Below are 26573 nucleotides of genomic sequence, written 5' to 3'. Positions count from 1 at the left end.
TGTACCTTCACAAATTCTCCAAGTTTCCAGTGATTAACAATTATCACCTAATCACCAACATTATACCAGTTCTTAAATTTTATGTATACATTGGGGATGCATGTGTGATACAGTGCACATGTGGAAGTCAGAAGACAATTTTTGAGAGTTATTCTCTCATCCTACCACGCAGGTCCCGGGGATCAAATTTATGTCTTTGGGCTTGGTGGCGAGAGCCATTCACTAGCCCAAAGAGATATCATTTTTATAAGGCTCCCAAACTAGTGACAGGGCTGGTATGAAAGAGAAAGGACTTAGTCGCTGTAGACAGGACCAAAACCCCCTGTGTGTGTGTGTGTTGACCAGCGATGCTGATGCAGATGATTCAGGGATGAAACCAGTCTGCTTAAGAAGGGAGTGAGGAAGACAGAAATGGAGAAAGGGACACGGTGGACGCACAACCCTTCCCAGACACGCATGGGTTATTGTCACAGAGATGAGCACATCGTTTTTTGTTTTGTTTTGTTTTTCAGCATGGCCTTGACAATGAAACCAAACCAGCAATCGACATAACTGTTTTGCTGAATGTATTTACAACCTGATGACACAGAGCCAAGGTAGATAAGATGAGGAGGACTCTGAGGTCTTGGGCACCTCATGAGAACTGGGGAGAACGGGGACTATCCTAGAAAGAGGAAACAGAAAGGGGCAACCCTAAACTTAGTTTGTTCCTGAGCCAGATCACAGGAGGCTGAGACTTTCCAAGAAACAGTTACTGGGGGCATTCAATTGTGAGAGAAGACTTGGCATCAGGTTCTCTACTCCTAGTGCCCCATGGGGATGACCCCTCACTTCCATGGTAGAGGGCCAGATGAAGTTATAGATGAAGAACAGTGTCACTCCCAAATTCTACCCTACAACAGAATGCTACAGCATGGTATTCACACCTGGGCACCTCTCTGAAGGTCTCCTGATTTGTGCATGACTAGCTGCTCCTTTGTTTAGAAAACCATAGAGACTTGTATATAATGATTTCCAACAAAAATTATTGAATCAACCAGGTCTGAATCAAGCAGGCATTACACAGTTTTACATTATGTGCAGTGTTTGGGGAGAAGCAGGTGTGGGCTCTCTACCCAGAGCAGGAGAAGAAGACACCAGCTGCTAAGTGGCCAGCTACAAACAAGATCTACCCCTAAGCAGCTTACCAGAATTGTCATTTTCAACACAGGCCTACTCATGACACATTCATCCTCACTGTTCTAAATCCATGTCTGTTTCTATGATAAAAACACTCTGACAAAAATCCACTTGGAGATGGGGTTGGGAATTTAGCTCAGTGGTAGAGCGCTTGCCTAGCAAGTGCAAGGCCCTGGGTTTGGTCTTCAGCTCTGAAAAAGAAATCCACTTGGAGAAGTAAAGGCTTTATTTTATCTTATACTCCCAAATCACAGTCCACAGACACTGAAGAAAGTCAAGGCATGAACTCAAGACAAGAAACTGAAGCAATAATCATGAAGGGACACTGCGTGCTGGCTTGCTCACTAGCTCAGGCTCTTACACAGCCCAGGAACACCTGCTCAGGGATGAATGGTACCACCCACAGTAGGTTGGACCCTTCTACATCAGTTAACAGTAAAGAAAATTCCTCGTAGACATGTCCACAAGTTAATCTGGTCTAGATGATTCTTCATTTGACTCTGGGCTTTGTGAAGTTGACAATTAAAGCCACCTGGGACATTTATAAAACTCTTGGGTCTCCCACTGTGGATGAATAGTACATTTATCTGCAAGGATATATGTAGGAGGGCCAAGGCTCCTTTCTCTCCTACTCAGTCAGTTGTTACATGGAAAGAAAAATGTGGCAAGCAGTTTACTTTTAGATTTATTTACTCACTTATTTACTATCATCATTGGAGAGGGCGGAGACACAGGCTCTGGCATATTATGGAGGTCAGGGGATAATTTTCATTAGAGTCAGTTTTTTTTTTTCCTTTCACCTTTATATGTGTTCAGGGGATGGAATCCAGATCACCAATCTTACCCACTGATGCATCCTCTCATTTCCTGCAAGCACTTTCTTAAACTTATCAATTCCTGAAGCTTGCCACATGGCTCACCCGTGTCCACAAAGAAAGATATTACTGGTAGAGAAATTGCTGGGGATGCAGCCAGATGAGAGCCAAGAAAATGTGGATCTCATTCTCACAGGATGGAACCAGATCCTGGAGAGGACACAGAAGACCTTCAACCAATCACTAACTCCTGAGGGCACCTGGTAAACCAGAAGATGGTGAGCTATGATGGGGATAGCTGAGCTCTGGTGGTGCCTTTCTTGAGTATTTACATGGTGCAGTCACTTTAAGTACATTGAATCTGCAAATACCTTTGCTCTCAGTAAGCTCATCTGAGGCTGTCCAGGACTTTGGGAGACACACCCATCCCATTATCCATGAAGCATATTAGTACTTCAAAAGGAGATAGAGGAAGAATCACAAATATTCTCTCTCCTCTCCTGGGCTCTAATAGTTCTTCCATATCCCTTCAGCCAAGCCCTAGCCTTTGAACTCTGTCTTCAGGAAACCCTTAGCACACTCTTCTCTAAAGGCAGCTCCTCTGGGGCCTACACTTCCCCCAAATTCCATGAATGGGTGCAAATGGAAATGTAAAAACCAACCTCCAAGACAGGGGAACCCATGGCTGATGTATAAAATTAAAACACATAATAAAAAATAATTTAAAAAAAAGAGTGCAAAGGAGGAATGCCTGGATTCACAAGAAACCCTGGCTGCTACTCCTTCCTCCTTCTGCTGCTTGGTAACACAGACCAACTTGCTGTAGCCTTGAATTAAAGCTACCTTGACTTTTCAAGCTGACTTTACTGAAATCAGGAAGCCCTGGTAGATTCCACACTGACTGGAATTCTACTACACTTTACTGTGGTGTAGAAACAGGAGTTACCCAACCTCCTTCATTAAAGAGAGTTGCCACACACAGTCCTTATCTGTAACCTTTCTAGAGGTACCTTTGGCATTAAGCCATAAGACAATGCCAGAATCTAGTTTATTGGCATCAAAATATCAGAGCAATAACGAAGTCTGGAGGCTTCTGTGACTCCCAGATACATTCCTTCAGAATTATAAGTGAAATTGTTTTCCTGGACCCATTCTGTCTGGGGAAGGGAGATGTGGTTCTGCTGTGTTTAAATGACCAGATTCTGAGGGGGCACTCCAGGTACAGCCTTTACACATGCAGTGTTTGTGCTTACAGAGCTGAAATATCCAAACTGATCAATGAGTCGTAGAAGCACCAACATCCAGAATGCTTGCTGCTCCCTCATAATCAAACCCAATCTCCAGCAATAATGCTGACATGTGAGCCCCAGAATTAAATCACAGGAAAGCTTCCAGGCAAGCCTTCCAACCGGCACTTCCAAGCAGGAAAGTCTGTCCTCTGAGACTGACTTCAGCTTGGCTTTGCAGCCAGCATACATTTGAATCTCCAGATTTTCCCAACTGCATCTTGGGAAGAATTTCTTTAATGAGATTCTTTGCTGGGGTGCTTTATATTCATTAAGTGTAAGGAGAAATGTGTGGACATAATTATAAATTAGGGATGATGCAGTGTTGATAATCAAGGCAAGCATATAGGGTAATGATGTTACCAGAGTATTTTTCTCAAAGTTTGCTGCCTTTTTAGATGAAAGAGATTTTGCATCACATGTTGAAAGCAAGAATTGAATAGACTCATTTCAGGCTAAAAGGGAAATTGCACTTTAGAGGGAGTCAGGCTGTTCACCGCAGCTTTCAAACCAACTGTAGCTGAGTGAGGATGGATCATCTGAATAGCTTCCACCAGACCCTATTAGAAAGGGAAATGTTGGGGAAATGCTTTGAGGAAAAGTAATGCACTTGAGAGAAAAGTAAAAGTTTGAAGACATGCATTATCAAGAGATGCTGTGGATGTGAACCTGGGGCTGTGGCTGGAGAGTGAGAGAAATACAGAGGGAGAAGAGAAAGTGCAAACAGCTTGACAAAAATAATGTGGGGAAGATGGAGTGAAGCGGGGGCAGGTGTGAAGGACCCTCTGAAGTCGAGTGCATGTAGCTACAGTACCTCTACATGCTCCTGAAAGTTTCCTAACGACCTCTATATACTTACACACTTGAGCAAGTGATAAATCCCTGACCAGGGCAAAGCCAGAGAGATGAGAGGTGCTAATCGGTGAGATAATTACACTTAGCCTATACTGGACTAAGCCAACCAAAGCAAACTCTTTGTCCAAAAGTAACCCTAAGGGTGTGGGGTCATTATGACAATTCATAAAAATATTGTTGTAGTCAGCATAATTCCATAGAAGTGAAACCAGACTGTAAACTCAATCCAGATGTTAATGGGACAAAGTCACCATAGTGGATAGGTGGGTAAATGCTCGTAACAACAGACTTGAAAATGGTGATGATGTTAGTGAGGAGGAGGACAGTGATAACCGGAGATGATGAGCCTGACCAGTGGTGGCGATGGTGGCCGTGGTGTTGATAAGAGAGATAGTGATGGTGATGAGGACTGGAGACAATGGTGGTGGTTGAGGAGGTGATGGTGATCGTCATGGTGAAAATCAAAAGGACGGTGGTAATGATTGTGGCGGTGATGCTGATGACGGTAGTTTTGGTGATAATGAAGAAGATGGTGGTGGCAAAGATAAAAACTGCCGCATCTTTGAGAGTTTACTATACGCTCGATCCGTAACATTTTATTTGAGTAACTGAAATCCATCCAGACCCTGTATGGGATTGGCCCATCACTGTACTCACGTTGTAGGTAAGAACCGTCACCCGGTTGCTGAGGAGGAGGTAGGCAAAGAGAAGACCAAATAAGACTGATCCTGAGTCACAGAATGTGAAGCCACCTGTGAGGAATGAGAAAATAGGTGTCTGGCAGGGGTACAGCCCTGGAAGTCACAGGATGAGCCCTGTGCATCTGCTGTGAGGCTCTTTACCTGCGGAGAAAGACTGGGACAGCAGGCTGCTGTCAGTCAGTGAATGACACTGAGAACAGTGAATGTGCACACCTTTCACTGCGAGGGGAAGAGGGGCGGGTGGAAAAGAGAGTGGTAGCAGCAGAGGGGGTGCCTGAGAGGAGCTGTTTGGCTGAAATAGGAAGCACAGAAGCACAGCAAAAAGGCCACAGCACATCCTCTCCCTACACCCCTCCTCCCCGTCTACCCTCCCCCTGAGTCCCCAGCTTATCGTCGTCCTCCCTCCCGAGAGTCACAACAGTCCCCTACCAACAAGGTACCATAACAACAGGGGGTCCGGATGAGATGTAGGGTGAACAATTATTTTTAAATTTCAAATAAACCAGGGATTTTGTTTAGTGTGTCTCAAATAATGTTTCAAATTCAAGTTCATCTGAGCAGACTGGGTTTTTATTTCCTATATCTGAAGTGTTATCGTAAATAAGGTCATTCTCACCAGGCATTGATGGCTTGGTGGTGGACGCCTTTAATACCAGCATTCCAGGAGGCAGGAGCAGGCAGATCTCTGTGAGTTCAAGGCCAGCCTGTTCTACAGAGCTAGTTCTAGGACAACCAAGGGTACACAGAGAAACCCTGCCTTGAAAAACTGGGGAGAAATGGTCATTCTCTCTCTTGGTCTTTTCAGGTCTTTATCTTGCTTACTAATTGAAAGGAAATTCTCTTGGTTTGTTTTCTTGTTGGAGTGATAAACATCATGACCAAAAGCCACTTAGGGAACAAAAGGGTTGATTTGGCTTATAGGTCACAGTCCTTCATTAAGAGAAGCCAGAGCAGGAATTCAAGGCAGGAAATTGAAGCAGAAACCATGGAACAGCACCAACTTGCTCTGCATTGCTTGCTCAGATTTCTTTCTTTCTTTTTTTTTTTTTTCAGCTTTCTTTATTAAGAAAATTTCTTCTACCAGGTTTAAATGAAACCCCAGGGGTGCCTTGATCCTGGAGGACATGGGAATGGAGGGGAGGGGCTGGGGAGAAGGTGGGGGTGGGGGCAGGAGGGGGGAGGACAGGGGAACCCATGGCTGATGTATAAAGTTTAAAACACATAATAATAAAGAAAAAATTATTTATTAAAAAAAAAGAAAATTTCTACTCACTCCAATGCTATCCACAGATCCCCCTCCTCCCTCCTCCCACTCCCAGCTCTCTTTCCCAAGCCACCCCACATCCCCACATCCCCCAAATTGAGGTCTCCCATGGGGAGTCAGCAGAGCCCAGCACACTGAGCCTAGCCAGGTCCAAGCCCCTTCCCACTGCACCAAGGCTGTGCAAGGTGTTACACCACAGGCACCGGATCCCAGAAGCCTGCCCATAGACCAGGGACAGATCCCGATCCCCCTGCCTGGGTGCCCCCCCCCAATGGTTTGAGCCAAACAACTGACTTCTGTATCCAGAGGGCCTAATATGGAGTACTACTCAGCAGATTTCTTTCATACACAGTCCAGGACCACCTGTCCACGGGAACTATTGCCAACAGTGAACTAGGCTCACCCACATCAATCATTAACAAGAAAATGCTCAAAAGGGCATGCCCACAAGACAATCTGATGGAGATGGTGATCCTCAGTTGAGGTCCCCTCTTCCCAGGTGAATCAGATGGGTATCAAGGTAGCAAAAGTAACCAGCACGTGAGGCAAGGGAAGAGCAGATGCAAGAAGCAGAGTAGGGAGGGGAGCTGTGCCAAACCATCCTCTGGGAATGACGTGGCTGATGCACACATTAACTCACAGTAGCTGGTTACCTGCAAAAACTCCAGGTCAGATGCCAACATTCCTTTCTATTGGAGGACTTATTAGCAGCTGCAGGCTGCTGTGGCAGGGAAAGTCACTCTCCTTTGGTCACACGGCTGTGGATAGGTTGTTCATGCCCCAGTGGACGGTCTTGTACAGTGTGCAGATGGGCAGCACTAATTGCACCCAAGGGGTTATTAAAAAGAAAAAAATGCAAGAGGATGTGAAGTTGGGGGGGGGGGGGGGGGTACTCAGGAGTGTTTGGGAGGGGGTAGTGGATATGATCTATATACACTGAAGACATGTTTTTAACTTTCAAAGGATAAAAACTATTTTAAAAGGAAATGAAAGAGCTGTGCTGGTGTGTGGAAAGACAATTTGAAATCATCTCAAATGCTCCTCTTCCCATCTCTCCCTCCGTTGTTCGTTTACTGAGACTAGTCCATGACCTCTTAACGTCATCTTCATTCAGGATGGATGGCACACTGGGTGGGGAATCTATGAGAAGCCAAGTGACTGAAGATTCTATCCCCTAGTGAGGTCAAGCCATGCTACTGCCATCACACATCGCCCTGCACAGCCAGAGCTACCAAGTACAGTGCTTTCAACCGTGCACAGTGAGTGCTTGATAAGGAGAAGTGATTGTGCTACTTATTTGTGGTTTTGCCATGTTTTATTATTATTTCAGAGGATAGTCCATCACTCATAGTGGAAAGTTGACTGGAAAATAGCAGGCTGTATTATTCCTTCAGCAGCCTTAACTATCGTGTGCTCACTATATCACTTCACTATATAAAGAGGTCATGTAGGGTACCTGACCTAGACCATGTAAGGACACTCTGATGTCTTCACCAGGATGAAATCACCTAGCAATGCAACTCTCAGACATACCTTATGACTAAGAGATGCCTGACTGTATCTCTGTGTTCCAGACAGCCTGCAAGAGGCAGTGGGTCACCTTAAAGCAAGTGGAGTAACTTCCCACCATGCCCTAAGTCTGCCATCGAGTGACCTCTGGGCCTCAGAAGACCTCTATGACCTAATGTGAAGTTGGGTTATCACAAGGATCAACAACTTAAAATGCAGCCTAATGACCTTAGGATTTGGCTTCCAATCTATAAGAGTGTCCTTAATGGGGACATTAGGGGACAAAGACCTAGAAAGATTGTGTAGAGATGCAGCAAGAAGAGAGTGTCTCCACTGAATGAATAGAAGGTGGTTTTACAAGTTTATCAGAGGCCCTGAAATTGAGAAAAGAGGCATGGAATAGGCCCCTCCCTAGACTATTACAGGGCAGGGTGGCCCTGCAGAGATCTCGATGTTGACTTCTGGCCTACAGACTCTGCATCAATGAACCCCTGTTGACCTAAGGTATGCTTTGCTATAGTGACTCTAGACATTGATAACACATCAGTCACTGTCTTAGTTAGGCTTCCTATTGCTGTGAAGAGACACCATGACCATGAGAATTCCCATAAAGGAAAACATTTCATTGGGGGTGGCTTATAGTTTTAGAGATTTAGTTCATTGTCATCATGGTGGAATATAGCAGCATGCAGGCAGACATAGTGCTGGAGAAGGAGATGGGAGTTCTACATCTTGATCTGCAGGCAGCAGAAGGAGTTTGTGCCACATTGGGTATAATTTGAGCACAGGAGATCTCAAAGCTCACTCACACAATGACACACTTCCTCCAACAAGGCCACACCTATTCCAACAGAGTGGCATACTTCCTAATAGTGTCACTCCCTATGGGGTCATTTTCTTTCAAACTACCACATTCTACTCCCTGTTACCCTAAGGCCTGTAGCCATATCAAAATGCATTCAGTCCAACTTCGAAAGTCCTCATAGTCTACAACAATCTCAAACTTATTTGAAAGCCTAAAGTTTGAAGTCTCTTCTGAGATTCATACAATCTCTTAACTGTAATCCCCTATAAAAATAAAAATAAAAAAGCAGATCATGTACTTTCAACATGAAGTGGCACAGGATATACATTATCATTCCAAAACATAGGAAAGGGAGCATAAGTGAGGAAATACTGCATCAAAGCAAAACTGAAAACTAGCTATGCAAACTCCAAACTCTGCATCTCCTCCATGTCTGTTGTCAAAATGCTCTTCAAATCTCCAACTCCTTTCAGCTTTATTAACTTTAACACACGTTTTTCTCTTAGGCTAGTTCCACTCCCTGTTAGCAGCTCTCCTCAGCAGGTATCCCACAACTATAGCATCTCCAACATCTTGGGGTCTCCAAAGCAATCCAGGCTCCAAATTCACAGATTTATGCAATGGCCTCTCTAGGTCACCGTTCAGGGCACCCCTGACACATGTCCAGCCTCAGTGGCTTTGCTTAGTTGTGGAGGAAGATTCCATAGTCCCTTTCTTCTATCCTTTGACTCTAAAGCCAGAACCATGTGGCTGAAGCTGCCACGTTCTGCTGCTTGCTGGGGCTGGCCCATGGCCCCTTGTTCAGTTACACCTTCTTCACCAGCTTTCTGGTTTAATACTTGCCTTCATTGTCTAAGTAAGCTTGGCTGTCCTGGAACTTGCTCTGTAGACCAGGCTGGCCTCAAACTCAGAGATCCACCAGCTTCTGCCTTCCGAGTGCTGGGGTTGAAGGTGTGCACCTGGCTCTAAGCTTTTCTTTAATTCTGTTTCACAAGTTAGAAACTTAGCTGGGTAGGATCCTAGCCTGAGGTCACCACGCCCTTTATTCCATCTCTTAATCTGTTTATCTCCTACAACGCAGGACTTAGCTCCGGGTCCACTTCCTGGTGCTCCTTTTCTCCTCAAATTTTGCATTTTATAGTTTTACTTTCTCAGCTTGCTCTATTAGTAGGCTATTCTGAGATTTCCTCTGCCAACAGATTTAACCCAAATCTCTTCACTTTAGCCAGGGGCAGATTTTTCAGACAAGGGCAGTTCTACATCTTAATAGAAGGAAACTGTGTATCACAGAGAGTATAGCTTGAGCTTAGGAGATCTCAAAGCCCATCCCCTACAGTAACACACTTCCTCCAACAAGGCCACACCTCCTTATAGTGCCACTCCCTATGGGGCCATTTTCTTTCAAACCAGCACCGTCACATACCCATCATGGGCACACATGGACCACCTGAGTATGGAGAAGGGAGAGGTGGGGTGCCTAGGGTTGGTCTCAGAAGGGCTTTTCTTGTCCAGGAGCCCAAAAAAAGATGGTGGCCAATAGACAGAGGCCAGAAGAGGTGAGGCCTAAGAGCCTAGGGAAGCAGACAGTTAGTCAACCTCCAGGCTGGGGCTGGGTCAGGCAGTGTCCCTCTTGACCAGGAAATCTGGAACTTACCATTGGGTGTTAGAGACACTAATCAGCAAAAAAATCTTCCCAGAAGCAATCCTTCTGTGGATAAATTCCGTAAATATGTCTCTGATGAGATTAAGGTGCCTCCTCCCAATTGCATCAGGAAGTAAGTGTCGCAAATGAACTGGTAAAGGATGAATCTCGAAGCCAGTGATGCATAATGCTGTAATTGCAGAGGCCTTTGGCGAGTGATAGGAATATTTTAAAAGAGCGGGGAGAGGGGTGCATCCACACTCTTCCAAGTGCCATCTGAGAGGATGGATGCCCCAGTTTGGATGCTCCCTCCCTCCCACATCTTTTTCTGGAAATAGCCTCTGAGCTAAAAAGGACAGTGATTCCGCTACTACAGCACATTGGAAAACCCCCGAACTCCCCAGCTCTTGCTGCGGTCATTTTGTGCTCACTAAGCAACCTTCTGAGCTGTAATCTGGTGTTCTGACTAGGTGATTCTTTTTTCCAGGCCCTGAGCCAGGAGAGTTCTCAGGACTAGAAGTTTGAGCTGAGCAGGAAAAAGGTAGATGGGACCCTGGGCATGTGCAAACAACTGGGTCAACGGCACGAAGCAGGAGAGTAGAAATTATGTCCCCTCCCAAACAGATGCAGCTGCTGAGAGCCTGTGACCATCTCCCGGGGCATCTTCAGGAAGCAGGCAGCAGCCTCAGGAGAGGAGAGACCTGGCGGAAGCCCAGGCCAAAAGCTGTGCTCAAGAAGGGCTTGAGCAAGTCAGGGTTCGCACTCAAAGACACTGTTCTTTTGTGGTTCCTCTGTCTTAGCACATATCCCCAGGGTTCTCTGCTGTCACAGTGTCACAGGGTCCCCTGGTTTTGTTATTGTTTTGTTTTGTTTTTGCAGGGCTCAAGCCAGATTGTAAGTGCTGTCACCACACCAAACATGTAGGAGACTGTGAATTGGCTTGATTGCAGTGAACATTTTCCAGCCTACACCTGAACCAAAGCATCATTTTATACAGCTTCAGTACACAGTCTCTACTTATTAATTAAACCCAGGAAAGGTGAAAAAAAGGAAGAAGATCCAGCCTATGGGTAGCTGGGTCAGCCTCAGCTCAGGCTCATGATGCTGCTTCTTAGACTACTCACAGACACCCATCTCCCCGTGGGGATTCCCCCCTCCCTCAGGGTCCAGGGCCCTGGCTCTAATGCCTAGGCAGTAGTGTTCCTTAATGTTCAGTCAGCACTGTTGAGCCTCTGAGAACGAGATGACAATGGTCGAGGCAGCTTCAGAATCTTCTTCAACACACTTCTCTCTAGCCTTAAGCGGCAACTCACTTGACACCAAACACCCAATAAATCAAAATTAACAGAGCAACATCCCACAAGCCTTGGCTGGGAGACTTTCTGATTTATTGGCGTTCTTGTCCAATGTCAGATAAAGTAGTTCTGTCAATTAATAATGTTGTGTGCTTTAAATTTGTGTTCACACACTCCTTGGAAACTCAAATTTGGATGTGTCTAGCTCTATCATAGAAATCAGATGGGTTTCCACTCTATTCACAGCACCAAGGGGCACCTGCTCCACTCACCTCACTCTCTTGCTGTCTCTTCCTCCTCACATGAAGGAGAATAAGATGTAACATCATGGTGCTTTGGAAGAGGGCTTTTTTAGAGGGATGTTTTGTATCCAGCTTGGTGGCCATGTGGGAGAATCTGCCCTACTAATACCCTCTGCTCCAAGGAAGAAACAGGTATGCAAACACCTAAGGACCCCATTGATCTCAGATTCTCAAATACTCCACCCTAGGTGCTCTACCATGGGTGCTCCATCATAGGTGCTCCATCATGGGTGCTCCACCATGTGCCCTTTTTAGGACAAAGGTAGTGTGAAGGTTGGGTAGGATTAGGTCAACTGTGAAGGATGGGAAACCTCTCTGCATATAGAATTATCTAGATCCATCTGCATGCTATGTCCAAAAGCACAGCTTGTCACATATCTAAGGAAGAAGACAACAGGGGTGATGAGAAGGAGGAGGAAGAAAATGAGGAAAAAGAGGAAAGGAGGATGAGGAGGAGAGAGGGAGGGATAAGAATATGGAAGGCAGGCAGTGGTGGCGCACACTTTAATCCCAGCACTTGGGAGTCAGAGTCAGGTGGATCTCTGTGAGATCAAGGCCAGCCTGGCATACAGAGCTAGGATAGCCAAGGCTACACAAAGAAACTCTGTCTCAAAAAAAAAAAAGAATATGAAGGGGAGAAAGGTATTGGAGAGAAGGAGAGGGGGCATGAGAAGGAGGGGAAAGGCATGGGGGAGGGGGAGGAGAGGAAGGAGAGGAAGAGACAGCAGTGGCATGGAGGTGAGTGGATAACACAGAGGAAAATAATAAAATCATCCAGGGATTTCAACTGGTCAGACAAAAGCCATCTCAATATGCAGTAAGGGATTATTCTTGATAAAATGATCTAAAAATGCCTTAGTGCCTTCCACATGATGAGTCCTGAGTAATCATTGCTGTGAGCTCGCCAGACCTCTATCGACCTGGGCAGGCACTTTCTTAAATTGAAAGGGGCGTGTCTGTGGAGAGCAGAGGAACAGATAAACGGAGCTGCTGCCTGGCTCTGGAATCCTGTCTTTCTTCCCTCCTGATTGTGACCCACTTATAGAAACACATAGTGTAAATGTGGGTAATGCAAGATCAGCACTTATGCCTGTCTGCATAGGCTTGGGGGCAGGGGGAGTTGTGTGTGGACATTACCATGTGATCAAGCAGAGAGCCTAATAACCCTCAGAAATGCCACAAAATACTGGACTTCTATCACCTCCCCTAAGACCCACTGAGACATGTCTCCAACCTCACACAAGACAGCATTTGCAGTGGCAAAACCATCACTACGCTGTTATTGTTCTGAATTTACAACTTCATGCTCTGTTCCTCATGTATTCATAGAGAGAATGAAGCAATTTTAATACACTATAAATTCTCTGGTCTCATAAAAGGGTTGAATCAAACCCTTCCATCTGTTCTCTCTCCCAAGATGGTAACAAAATAATTTTCTGCCTACAAGAAATAACATTGGAGGAAAAGAAAGTCGTGCATCAATTCCAAAGCCATTCTGATTGTTCTGTATTTGCCAGAAAGTTCTTATAGCTGTATGTAGTTATTTTTGGGAAGCCAGCAGTTTTCAAATCTGCAATCCTGAGGGAGAGGCAACTGCTTGTCAAGGGCATGAGGCATCACAGTCCCCTGCCAAGCTCAGGAGCTCATTCTGCATCAGGTTTTATAACCCCTCTGGTGAGAGGCAGGAACTGGAAAGAATCAACATGCCTGAGATACACTATGAGTGCTCTGGAGGAAGTCTAATTTATAGAAAACCCATGGGTGCATTCATGGGGAAACACTCACAAACACAAGCTCTCCACCCACAAGCCAAAGAGTGGATATGAGCAAAGAGTTCCTCTGTAGAGCACTTTACACATACTCCAACCCCAGTCTTGGCTCCCCAGCATAGCCAACAACCATGAGAATGACAACAGAGGAGTAGGACAGATCAGAAACATGGCTGCTTGTGTGGTGACAAGGCGTGTGTGTGTGTGTGTGTGTGTGTGTGTGTATGTGTGTGTGTGTGTGTGTGAAAGCTGTTCCCACCTCCTATTTGCCTCTGACACTCCTTTTTCTTTCCTACTTAAGGGACAATGTACACTGCCTTTTGTCCAAAAATATTTTTTATTTATTTTTATTTATTAAATATTATTAATATTTAATTTTATTAAATTTAATATTATTAAATTTATTAAATATTTATTTATTATTATATTTTATTTTATTAACATTTTTCATTTATTTTACATACTGACCACAGTATCCCCTCCCTCCTCCCTTCCCATCTACCCTCTCCCCATCTACTCCTCCTCCATCTCCATTCAGAAAGGGACAGGCCTCCCATGGACTTAAACAAAGCATGGCACATCAAGTTGAGGCAGGACTGAGCTCCTCCTGCTGTATCAAGGCTGAGTGTGGTAAATCCAGCATGGGGAGCAGGTTTCCAAAGTCAGCTAAGTACCAGGGACAGGTCCTGATCTCACTGCTAGGAGCTCCACAAGCAGACCATGCTACACATGCAGGGGACCTAGGTTGGTCCCATGCAGGCTCCCTAACTGTTGGTCCAGAGGCCATGAGCGCCCATGAGCTCAGGTGAGCTGTCTCTGTGGGTTCCCCTGTCATGTCCAAGAATATTTTATTCCCACTTTATCACTTGCTGTAATTGGTCAGAATGCTGTATTCTTCAAAAATCACTATGTTGGAACACAAGTCCCCTGGTTACAGTTAGAAAGAGGACTTTGAGAGAGTGGTGAAGATAGAGCCTCCTCAGTAACATTAGTGCCCATGATCACTAGCTTTAATTGTTACCTTGATGCTGTCTAAAGTCACCTGGGAAGGAAATCTCAGCTAGGGGTTGTCTACATCAGGTTGGCCTGTGGACATGACTTGGAGAAGAAACATCACACTGTAGGGCCAGCGAGCTCAGTCAGTACAGCATGAGACTCTTAATCCTAGGGTCCTCAGTTTGAGCCCCATGTTGTGTGCCAGATGTTGTTCAAACCTTAGATGGTCTTATAATAAATGAGGAATAACAGACCATGATAAATGAAGACCACATGAGAACAGGAATAGGCAGAGTGCTGGAGAGGTCCCAAAAATCCACAATGATACATCCTCTGTAGACTGTTGACAATGGTCGAGAGAAAGCCTGATCTGACCTAGTCCAGTGATCAGATGACTAAACACCCTAACTGTAGTGCTGGAACTCTCGTCCAATAACTGATGGAAGTGGATGCAGAGATCCTCAGCCAGGCCCCAGGTAGAGCTCCAGGAGTCCAATTGTCGAGAAAGAGGAGGGTCTGCAAGAGTGTGAATTGTTGAATCCAAGATTGCAAAAAGCACAGGGACAAATAGCCAAACGAATGGAAGCACATGAATTATGAACCAAAGGCTGTGGAGCCCCCAGTTGGATTAGGCCCTCTGGATAAGTGAGACAATTGAATAGCTTGAACTGCTTGGGAGGCACCCAGGCAGTGGGACCAGGACCTGTCCTTAGTGCATGAGCTGGCTGTTTGAAAACTTGGGCTTACACAGGAACACTTTGCTCAGTCTGGAAGGAGGTGACAGGACCTGCCTGTACTGAATCCACCAGGTTTAAATGAATCCCCAGGGGTGCCTTGATCCTGGAGGACATGGGAATGGAGGGGAGGGGTTGGGGGAAGGTGGGGTGGGGGCGGGAGGGGGGAGGACAGGGGAACCCATGGCTGATGTATAAAATTTAAAACACATAATAATATAGGGGGAAAAAAGAAGAAGAAAAAAATCCCAAAGACCAAAAAAAAAAAAAAAAAAAAGAAATAGAAAATTAAAAAAAAAAACCCAGAGCCAGATATTAGGGTACAAGCTGAAGGATCAGAGAAGCAGAGCAAGCCACAGTCACTACCTATTACCTCACCAACTCCACAAATCCTCTGACTGAAATCCTCTGAATCAATCTTCACCTGAAAGAGTATCAGTTGAACTGCTTTAGTTCCTGTTTCCTCACACCTTATACACCTTTCTCTGCTCAGCCATGTCACTTCCTGGGATTAAAGGCATGTGTGCTTCCTAGTATTGGGATTAAATGTGTGTGTCACCATGGCCTGGCTCTGTTTCCAGTGTGGCCTTGAACTCACAGAGATCCAGACAAGTCTCTGACTCCCAAGTGATAGGATTAAGGGTGTGTGCCACCACTGTCTGGCCTCTATGTCTAATCTAGTGAATGGCTCTGTCCTCCAATCCCCAGGCACGTTTATTAGGGTATACAATATATCACTAGAGCAGCACATTTCCTAGGCAGGCATTTTTGAATTGTGTAAGACTAGATACATTGAGATGAGCATAAGCAAACAGCCATGCTTGCATACATTCATTTCTCTCCACTTTTGACTGTGGGTTTGATGTGACCTGTTTAAAGTTCCTGACTTATGTTCCTCTCAGTGATGGAAGTATCATGGAACTGTAGTCACAATAAACCACTTCTTCTCTCTCTCTCTCTCATATATTACATCCTGACCAGAGTTTCCCCTCCATCCTCTCCTCCCAGTCTCTCCCTGCCACATACCTTCTCCCTCAGACCCTCTCTTCCTCTGATTCCCTTCAGAAAAGGGCAGGCCTCCCAGGGATATTAACCAAACATGGCAAATCAAGTTGCAATCATACTATGCACATGTCCTCATATTAAGGCTGGACAGGGAAACCCAGTAGGAGGAAAAAGGTCCCAAAAGCAGGTGAAAAAGAGTCAGAGACAACACCTGCTTCCACTGTTAGGAGTCCTGCAAGAACAGCAAGCTACACAGCCATAACATATGCAGAGGACCCAGGTCAGACCTATGCAGGCTTCCTTTTTGTCAGTTCAGTCTCTGTGAGCTTTTATGAGCCCAGGTTAATTGATGCTGTTAGTTTTCTTGTGGTGTCCTTGACCTCTCTGGTTCCTATAATTCTTCTTTCCCCTCTTTAGGATTCCCAGAGCTCCAACTAATGATAGGTTGTGGGTCTCTGTATCTGCTCCCATCAGTTGCTGTATGACACCTCTGATGATGATTATGCTAGGCTCCAGTCTATGAATACATTAAGAAATATTCCATGGACTTTTTTGGCCCATTGTATTTGGTTCTATCCTGGGTCTCTGAGCTATCCAGCCTCTAGTTCCTGGCCTCCAGGCAGTGTCAGGCAAGGGCTCCCTTTCATGGCATGGGTCTCAAGCTGGACCTGTCATTGGTTGGCCACTCCAACAAGATCTGCACTACCTTTCCCCCAGCACATCTTGCACACAGGAAAAATGCAGGTTGAAGGTTATAGTGGCTGGATTGGTGTCCCAATACCCCCACTGGAAGCCTTGCCTGGTTACAGAAGATGGCTGGTTCAAGCTCCACATCTCCCTTTAGCAGGAGATTTAGCTAGTCACCCATATAGATTCCTGGGAGTTTCCATTGCACTAGGTTTCTAGCTCACTCTGGAAATTCCCCCCAATTCCAGTCGTCTCTCCCAGTTCTCTCTCCCTCCATCTCCCCCCCTACTTGGCCCCCTGTCCTCATCCCTTCCTGCTCCCAGTCTACCTGTGAAATCTAGAATACTTTCCTTTCCCGGGGACATTCATGCATCTTCCCTTGTACCTTCCTTATTACTTAGCCTAGCTGGGTCTGTGGATTATAGCATGATTATCCTTTACTTTACAGCTAATATCCATTTATAAGTGAGTGCATGCCATTTCTGACTTTTTGAGTCTGGGTTAGCTCATTTAGGATGATTTTTTTCTGTTAAAATACATAACATCATGAATGTTGTGGGTAAATGGATAGAACTAGAAAAAAATCATCTAGGAAAAAAAAACAATAAACCATTTCTTCCCCAGGTTTCTCTGTGTATTTATCACAACAACAGAAAATGAGATCAGGTCCCTTATACAAGGGATACTAGGATGGCTCCTCCCACCTTTGACATCAGAAGTTAATGAGAATGACAGGCTATCCATCCACTAGGAGCTGGACCCTCTCCAGTCACCAAACCTGAGGGAGCTTTAATCTTAAACTTCTAGACTCCAAAACTGAGGGGAAAAAATTTACTTGCTTTTCATCTATCTATGGTATTTTATTATAGCAGCCCAGAATGACCAATATACTCCTAATATTATTTATTATCTGGAAGATAGTATTTTTTCCAGTTATTTGATACGAGACATGAGATGGAACCTGAGTGATTGTGTCTGCAAAGAAGAGCCTGGCTGCATCCCAGACGCTCAGGACATACATCAGGGAATTGCAAGGTGCTGAGACACACAGAGAGCAAATATCACATGGTCAAGAGCAAAGTCTGGGAACAAGCTGTCTTCTCCTGTCTCTGTTCAAGGTACCGTCTGTGGCCAGCAGCAGACAGAGTGTTCTCTTTCCTTAATTACAATGTTCTTTTTAGAGCCAAACAGAGATGACAATCTTTCCAGCTCCCACTGTGTCTCAACAGGCAAAAACTACAACACTCTACAGCTGCCTGGATTACTTAAGTTAACCAGAACCCACAGGTACTAATGACAGAGGGTGGCCTTGATGAGGGCTGACTTGAGCAGTAAGGGAATTTAGGTGTGCTGATGAGAGAGGAGTTTGGAAAGTTCACATGCACAGCATCTCCTTATACAGAAAACAAGAGGAATCCCCAGGTGATGGGTGTAGCCCATGTCAGTGAACATGCCTAGTTCCAGATGCCCTATCAATGAAGAACCCACATTTCTTACTCCTTGCTGGGTCATTACAGTTGCAAGATGGCTTATTTCAGGATAAGGTATATTCCTTTTGTTCACAATAACATAGATAGACAGCTTAAGTGATTCCCTGTTGTTGGATCACTAACAGAAAGTATGGTTCACATCCCAGAAAAAGAAACTTCTGGAGAGTGGCATGCCCTGATTATGACTCTCCAATGACTGCCGAGTACATTGCCTTCCCATGAACTGATTTCATCAGGCTGGCACATGTATGCCTCTGATGATGGTGATTTTTGAAATTAATTTATACTATTCTGAAAGGGGTCCCAAGTGTGATAAAGAGCATCACAACACCTTATACCTTAAAACAAGCTCTCCATGGGGGAACGTGTCTTGAATTAGTGACTTGAAAACTCAGTTTCCAATTCTGTTTCTCCAGTATCTGAATGTTCCCCTCACCACCACCCCTAAGTGTTTTTCCCATCTTCTGTTGCTGAGGGGAGAAAACATGGCCCATTTAACAAGTTTATTTCTCCATGGCTGTGCAATTTCTTTGTAGTTTGTGAACAATTTTCATCCACAGGGATTGCAGCAAATATTGGTTACAATATAATCAGATGAATAGAGCGAGGGTTAGAAAAACAAATCTTTTGAATTATTTTCACAGCTTCATCACAGATCTTGTGATTTTGAGCAATCTAAGAGTCCATTATGGCTAAAGGTCAAACTAGTCTCTAGCAAGGAAAAGTAATAGTGAATTCAGAAACCACAGTTCTGTATTATTGTTGCTTCCTAAATCTAATTATGAGAATAAATGGACTTCTCTACAAGGGCCACATGATCCCTACAGGCTGAATGAATGACACATGATTTTGCTGTAAATGGTATATTAGTCAGACCAGGCTCTCAATAAATGCCATGGATTGTGGGGCTTAAACAACAAAAATGTGTTATTCCCTTTTCTGGGGACTGCAATGCCAAAACCAGGGTGCAGGATGGGCAGCCACCAGTGATGTTCTCCTACACAGAGAGTAGTCCTCTAGATGTGTTCTCATATGGCCTGTCCTTATGTGTGCACTAGGAAAAGGGATTCACATACAGCAGTCTGCTAGGTGTGTTCTCACATGGCCTGTTCATGTGTGTGCACTTGGAAAAGGGATTCACAGACAGCGGCCCACTAGGTTTGTTCTCACATGGCCTGTTCACATGTGTGCACTTGGAAAAGACAGCACCCTCTAGACATGTTCTCACCATGGTTTGTCCATGTATGTGTGTTATGAGAATCCACAAGCGTCTGTTAAAGGATATCAAGAATTTATTAAGATATAAAATGAAGATAATATACTCACAGATACAGAACTAAGTAAACAGCCTTCATTGTCCTCTGTTCTACCCAGGGGTGAAGGAAACCAACCATCTGGTCTCCTACCACCCAAGAGAGAGTGTGCCCCCTCCTCAGTTTTAACTGTTCATGTAACCAGAAATAGCCCCAAGGTTATTGGTTGAACAGAACAAATTCCCACAACACTTACCCTTTTTGTCTAAATAAAAGGGTTCTAAACCTAATACAAAACTATATACAATAAGAACAGTTATCAAGTATTGTCCAGGAGAAAGAAGGGGTAATAACATAAACAACCAACAAGAACAATATCAAGCAAAAAAAACACATAGTAAATTCCAGACCAAGGGCAATTGACAAATTATGGAGATTATTCCAATATATGTGCACTTGGAAAAGACAGCATCCCTCTAGGTATGTCCTCAGCATGGCTTGTCCTTGTGTGTACACTTGGAAAGGCGGATCTTTCTCTCTTCTTATTCTTATAAGGATAACATTGCAAGCAGATTAGAACCTCAGTTGTAAGATACCACTTACCTTTATCCCTAAAGCTTTCTGTCTTCACATATAGCTTTATTAAAGGTTAAACCTTTAAAAAATACGAACTTTGGGTTACACAATGAAATCCCTGAGTATGTCCACTCTAGCAAAGCTGGATAATGAAAATCACTGGACATCACTTTGAATATAATCATGTAGGTGTAAAGGAGGCAAGACAATGGGAGAGCCAAAGTGCCCCAAGGATAATGAGGTGGAATATAGCATTAAAGCATGGCAGTCAGAGCATGCATGGGGTTGAGCAAGCTCTCAGGAATCAGTGGGGTTGGATGGGTCTGAGAGTGACAGGGCAAGTATATGTATGGGGTCATCAGGGTGCCTGGGAGCCCTGCAGAGCTGAGAATGGGAGTAATCCTGGGACTGTCACCTGAAAGAAGAGTCCTTCAAACTCCTTTATCTCCCTGGCTATACATGGGCAAAGCACTCTAAGCCTTTATGGGACCATTAGTGAAAACGTACAGCACAAACACAGTGCAAACTGGGTGTCCGAAGCTCCTGTGTGTCGTGAGCATCAGAAGGCATTCAATGTTTAAGTACAATGGACTCTTCATATAAATTCCTGGGGCCAAAACCTTCATTGCTAAGATGTTATTCCAACGAGTGTCATCTGTTATACCAACGAAGCTCATTAGAAGCACAAGAAGCTGAAAAGACTAAGTGGTGTCATCCTGATGCCAAGCCACACCTGAGTCACACCCCAGGCTTGCTTTTCCATCAAAATCAGAGAAACAACTTACATTACTGTGATAAGGCACTTTATAGGTATTCCCAAACACCTCATGATTCACCGGTATAGAAATGAAAATAAAAATAAATACTTTTTCTTGTAACCTTAGTTGTATAACAAGAGTTACTGTTAGCAGATACTATTTCTTCTGAGGGTTCAAAGGCAGAGAGGCTGGTTGAGAATGAGAACCCCACAGATCCTGGCAACATCTCTACTCACCCCATTGGATTTAGGCTCCAAGAAACAGTATGCTGTCACTGTAGTTCATTTCATTAGGGAGTAAGGTGAATACACAAGAAATTGATTTTTGATCATAGAAACGATACAATTTTTATTACATTAATCTGGCTTTGTGTGTGTTTGTGCTCCTGTGTGTGCGGGCATGCCGTGGTGTGCATGTGAAAGTTGGAGGACATCTTTCAGGAGTCAGCTCTCTCTTGCAACCATATGGGTTGCAGGGACTGCACTCAGGTCATGGTGCTGGTCCAATCACACAATTTTATAAGGAAGAGCATGTATATGTTCATTAAGTGGCCACAGGGCTGTTGCAAATTATTCAGAGAAACACCAAAATCTAAAAACCGCCAAATACCCTCTATGCCTGGCCTTGTGAATATACCTATGGGGAAATGAAGGGCTGTTTCATTTTGTTCATGGACAGGTGCTTTGGATGTAAAATTGCCTATGGGGTCTCAGTGACTCACAGCAGCAAGGAACAATGGCATCAGTTGAGCCCACTCCTCAGACACATCCCAGCCAACACTGAGAACCTTCTTCCTGACTACACAGTGAGCAACGATGTGTCTTTGTGCGAAGGACACTGAGGAAGAGGAGGAGAAGAGGCTGAGGGAGAGGACAAAAGGAAAAGCAGAAATCTGTGTGAGCCATTTCTTTCTTTCTTTCTCTCTTTCTTTCTTTCTTTCTTTCTTTCTTTCTTTCTTTACTTTTTAAATTGAAAATAGCCTCCTAGAGATATCCAGCATATTTATAAGTAGACCACATTAAAAATAAGGTTACTTAATCTCAAATGAAAGGATAGCATAGAAAAAAATTAAATGGATTTTTAATCATGGAAAACAAACAGCTGAGCATATTTGAGGAGTTTAAATACAGGTGCAGCTCTCTCCAGTCTATACCTGAGGGACGGACACTCTAGTACTTTCCCTGATAGCTTATGCTTTCTCATAGCCAGGACTGCCAAGAGGTACCTAGCCATCACCCCAGGTCCATTCTCTGAAATCATAATAAAAATCTTTCTGCATAGACTACAGAGCCAAGCTCAACTAACACCCCAGTGAGAGCCAATGGATTAGCTGTACGCAGGAGTCCTTATGTTCACTATACCCAGCCGCAAGGACTGACTCACACTGACTGAGAGATGTACACCCTAGCTGAAGAGTCTGCTAGTAGCTGAGACTTAGGAAGATGTTGTGGAACAGTTTCCTCTGAGATTGAAACGTTCTATCCTGCAGGGAAGCTCTTTAAGCAGGGAGGTTCAAAATAGCTTCAGAAAGTCCCTGGAACTGGACCAATTAACTAGGCTCCTCACTCCCAGAATAAACAATAAAACTGCTGGGAGTCCCTCTCAGACAAGCCAAGCTGTGAAGAATACTGAGACCAGACCAGCTGCCTAGAAGAGATTTAGACCACAGAGTCACTTGGAAAGGACAGTCTCCAACCTACTGAGCTGTAGTGTGCTCCAAGTTTCCAGCTTTTGTCAGCTGTCACCTGTGCTGGAGCAGACAGCTGCCTTTGGGTCATTTCTATTCATGTAAGTATGCCCTCACCCATATTCTTGTAACCCCCATAAAACTCATCAAGTTGGACTTTATCTGTTGTGGGCCCTTTATCTGTAGTGAGTAGATGTATATGAAAGGTCTCTCCAAGAAAAATTTTGTCACACAGCAATAGGTCCCTCAAAGATGACATCAGGAGGTCCAGAATGTCAGAATGGAAACAGGAAGTGAGAATCTCCTTGAACAAAAGGTCTCTGGCTGGAGTGGGCTCAGCAGGTGTCAGGGGTCTAAACAGACACAGATCACCTAAAGAGAAAAGGGAAGACAGGCAAAGAAGGAGCCAGCCACCCAACAAAAGGTCCCACAGTGTGCCCTCACTTTCCCAATCCTCACTGAAATACAGATGTTAAACCTGTGCCAGAGATCTTCATTGTAATGCAGATGTTAACCCTGACACCAGCAACCATCCAGCTCAAAACTGCTTTCTGATTCCAAGCTCTCCAGGAGAAATTCACACATTCAGCATCCCAGACAGGACCACCAGTCAAAGGCACATACTCTGAAAGCTGCTCCAGAGTTTCCTCTGTGACTTAAGCAAGCATACATGAGTCAGTGTGGCTAATATGAGTCCATCTATAAAGGGTAGAGCCACTAATAAGAAGACAAATCATTTGGGGGATCTTTGGAGGCTTATTGGAATATGGAATACTGACACCCCCCCAAAAAAAAGAGGCTGAAAGGGCTGGAATTGTAAATTGGTTGCAAATTGCTTTCACAGAGAGAAGGGTGTGGTGTCAATTAAACACAGCCCAGCACGGGTGTGGGGACACAGGCAGGACGGTCTCTCCTTAAGATGCCACTGTGGTTCTGCTACTGGGATCCACCAATGAAGAAAGCATATGTTAGATTGCTTCTCTTCTCTCTGGGTATCAGAGAGGCCTGAGGACCTTTCTTCTATGGGATCCCTTCCTCCACTGAAAGAGTCGCCAGCTATAATTGCCCCGAAGGCCCCAATCCTATGTTCAAAGAAAGAGAAAACTGGTCCAAGTTGGACTCAAAGCCCAGCTTATTTCTGTGTGGATGGGACTCGCTGATGACCAAATCCAGAGAGTTGTAGTCTCCTGATGAGAGCATGCTGCAAACAGTCATACACACTGGTCTCTGACTTCATCAGAAGTTACAAGACCAGTGGTTCATGAATCCAAGTGGTTCAGATGCCTTTGTATTTGACACTGGAGTAAAAACAAGAAATTATTAAGTAGAAGAAACTGTGCTATCTCACTTGATAGAGTGAGTGCACAGTTCTCGTTCAGACTGTGGGGAACAGGCAAGCCTGAAAATGTTTACAATCTATGTATAGATAGCTTAACAAATCTGAAAAAATGACCAAAAATGAATCATATGAGTCTTTCAACCTATTCATTCCATCTCTGGGAATATTTTGAAACATTCTCAAGGTTCACAAAGAAGAAGAGCAATTGGTGAAGAACACCAATTGGAAGCAAGTAAAACACACGATAATTAAATAAGTTTAAATGCACTCTTGCCATGGAACATCAGTCATATCCTGAAAAGGGTGTGAAATATCCTGTGTCCTGACATGAAACATTCTGCATAAGAGCACTGTTAAGTGGAGAGCTGGAGTTGAACCAGCTACGTCAGTATCTGTTTATAATGTGGGAACCTAAGTTCCTGCAGTGTGCTTACTTGGTAATAGACGCTGTACCTGAGGACCTGAAGTAGACAGCACTCTTTGCTGGAGGCAGTCAGTGTGCCTGAAGTTTAGGAGAACATACTTGACCCATGTGACCCTAGGCAAGGCTGGGTTTGGGGTCCCTGAGTGTCCCTGGTCTCTCTGCTTTAATTGGCACAATGAGACTCCCTTGTGCTACCAAACATGAGGCAATTTAACTGCTGTCTATAGTGGGCATTAGCCTGAAAGTTTGCTTAATATCTTCAACTACTGCTTTTAATATTTTAATCTTCAAAAATTAATAGCAATTAGGAATCATATTTATATGAGATTCAAGAACATAGAAAGATTAATAGTTCCCAGAAGCTATAGAGACATGGGCATGTGTTGCTATTGCTCTTTGATTGAGTACCAGAAAGATAGGGGCTGAATCCACTTCAGTATAGATGTGATTAGCTCAAAAGCCACAGCTACTTTGCCACTCAAGGAAGAGTGAACAGGAACAGGAGATTCACAGCTCTAACAGCCTCCTTCCCCCACTCTCATAAGTATTTCTGCTCTTTGCAATGCTTTGTTAATTCACTGTGGTCCAAAGGTTGTCCTTGTCCCAGGTAGCTCCTAGCTTGGGAGTGGGTAGTGCTGGGTAAGGTACCCTCTTATTTTGGTTATTGTCATATAGGTTCCACAAGAGGTCCCACAAGCATAATTGCCTTGGTTCTGGGCATGTTTCAACACCTCTGATAATGACATCAGGAAATTCCAGGGCTTTACAAAGCAGCATCCATTTGCTTGTGGGCAGGCATCCTGGGGCAATCACTGTCCCTGCATTGAATACAAACTAGACTTTTGCACTGAGAAGGATGGAGATGGGGGTCAGGAGGGAAACTAGGAGGAAATCCACAGCTTCAACTTCCACTTCAGAAGTGGAAAACCAACAATCATCTATATTCCCTTTCCCATGAGGCCACCAGAGGGCTGTGTGTCTAGTTCTTCACTCTACTACAACTTCATGCGGGGGAAGGGGTAATATTTGCATCTTACATTGGCCTCAGGCTTCAGCTTAAATAGTAATTGTGTAATTTCTGCTTCTAGTTTACATTTTTAATTGTCTGGGGTTTTTGAATCTTTGTCATGCATTTCTACACATTTCCTACAGATCCTCAACCTTTCCCAGGTCTTCGCAGATTCCTCCCCACTTTCCAACATGCAAGGTTTCTCTAGCACCTTCATCTGAATACAGCCCATTTGGCCAGCTGCACCCTCCTTACATCCTGCTACAGAATCAGGAGGGAGTCACCTCCCCATCCTCTCTTGACTATGAGGAGTTAGCCCGTTAGTGGCAATAGTACTAAACCAGAGGGGACAGGGTGAAGAAGAACAGCATGAGGGAATGAACCCAGAGGTCATGAAGGTCAATCACCTGTGCAAAATCTCTGCACACCAGACTCGGTGACCAGGATCCCCGTGTCCCTCCGATGGAAGCAGCATATCATAGATTTGAGGCTGCTCCCAGGGATATCCTCCTGTTAGTCTGCGGGAGAAAATTGCCCTGAAAAAGTCTCCCTTTGACCAACCACCATTCTGTTCTCTGTCTGTGAAGCAAGCTGGATAGAACCTTGTGTTCTATATGAAATTTCAAAGCTACTGCTTTGAACAGTGATCACAGTGATCACAGTGATAACAGAGAATGGAAACTGATAACAACAACAGTAATACAGCAGCAGGCACTCCAACTTTGAACATCACTTGATGGCCATCAGGGAGCTTGCAGATGTGTTTTCTGCCTTCAGTGACTGCACAGACCATCACCCTTGTGATGGCTTAAAGTTCCTGAAATTTTAAATTAAGATTCCAGAGTGCAGGGTAAAGGGAATTTTTTTTTTTTTTTATCAGTTTGAAGATGTAGTCTTGTACAAGTCCCTCACAGGGCCATTATGGGAAGGTAGGCACTGTCATCACGGGGAAGCCCCTGGGCTGCTACAGTGACAACCAGGCCATCCACTCCTCCTGGTCCTTCCTCAGCGAGGGTTTCTCAGTTTATCTCTCAGCAACAGTCAACAGTGGCACTGCAGGCTTAGGATGGCCGTGATCAAGTGACCTTCCACTGCTCCCCACAGTTTCATCTCTATTCCTCTTCCCTGGAATTTCAATCAGTCTGAGCATCAGTTAATGGTTCTTTTTTATCCATTTGATTAGAACACAGTCA

The sequence above is a fragment of the Onychomys torridus genome, chromosome 15 (genome assembly GCF_903995425.1).
Source record: "Onychomys torridus chromosome 15, mOncTor1.1, whole genome shotgun sequence".
Taxonomy (NCBI): Eukaryota; Metazoa; Chordata; class Mammalia; order Rodentia; family Cricetidae; genus Onychomys; species Onychomys torridus.
The sequence above is the reverse complement of the archived record's forward strand: the minus strand, read 5'-3'. Positions refer to the sequence as shown.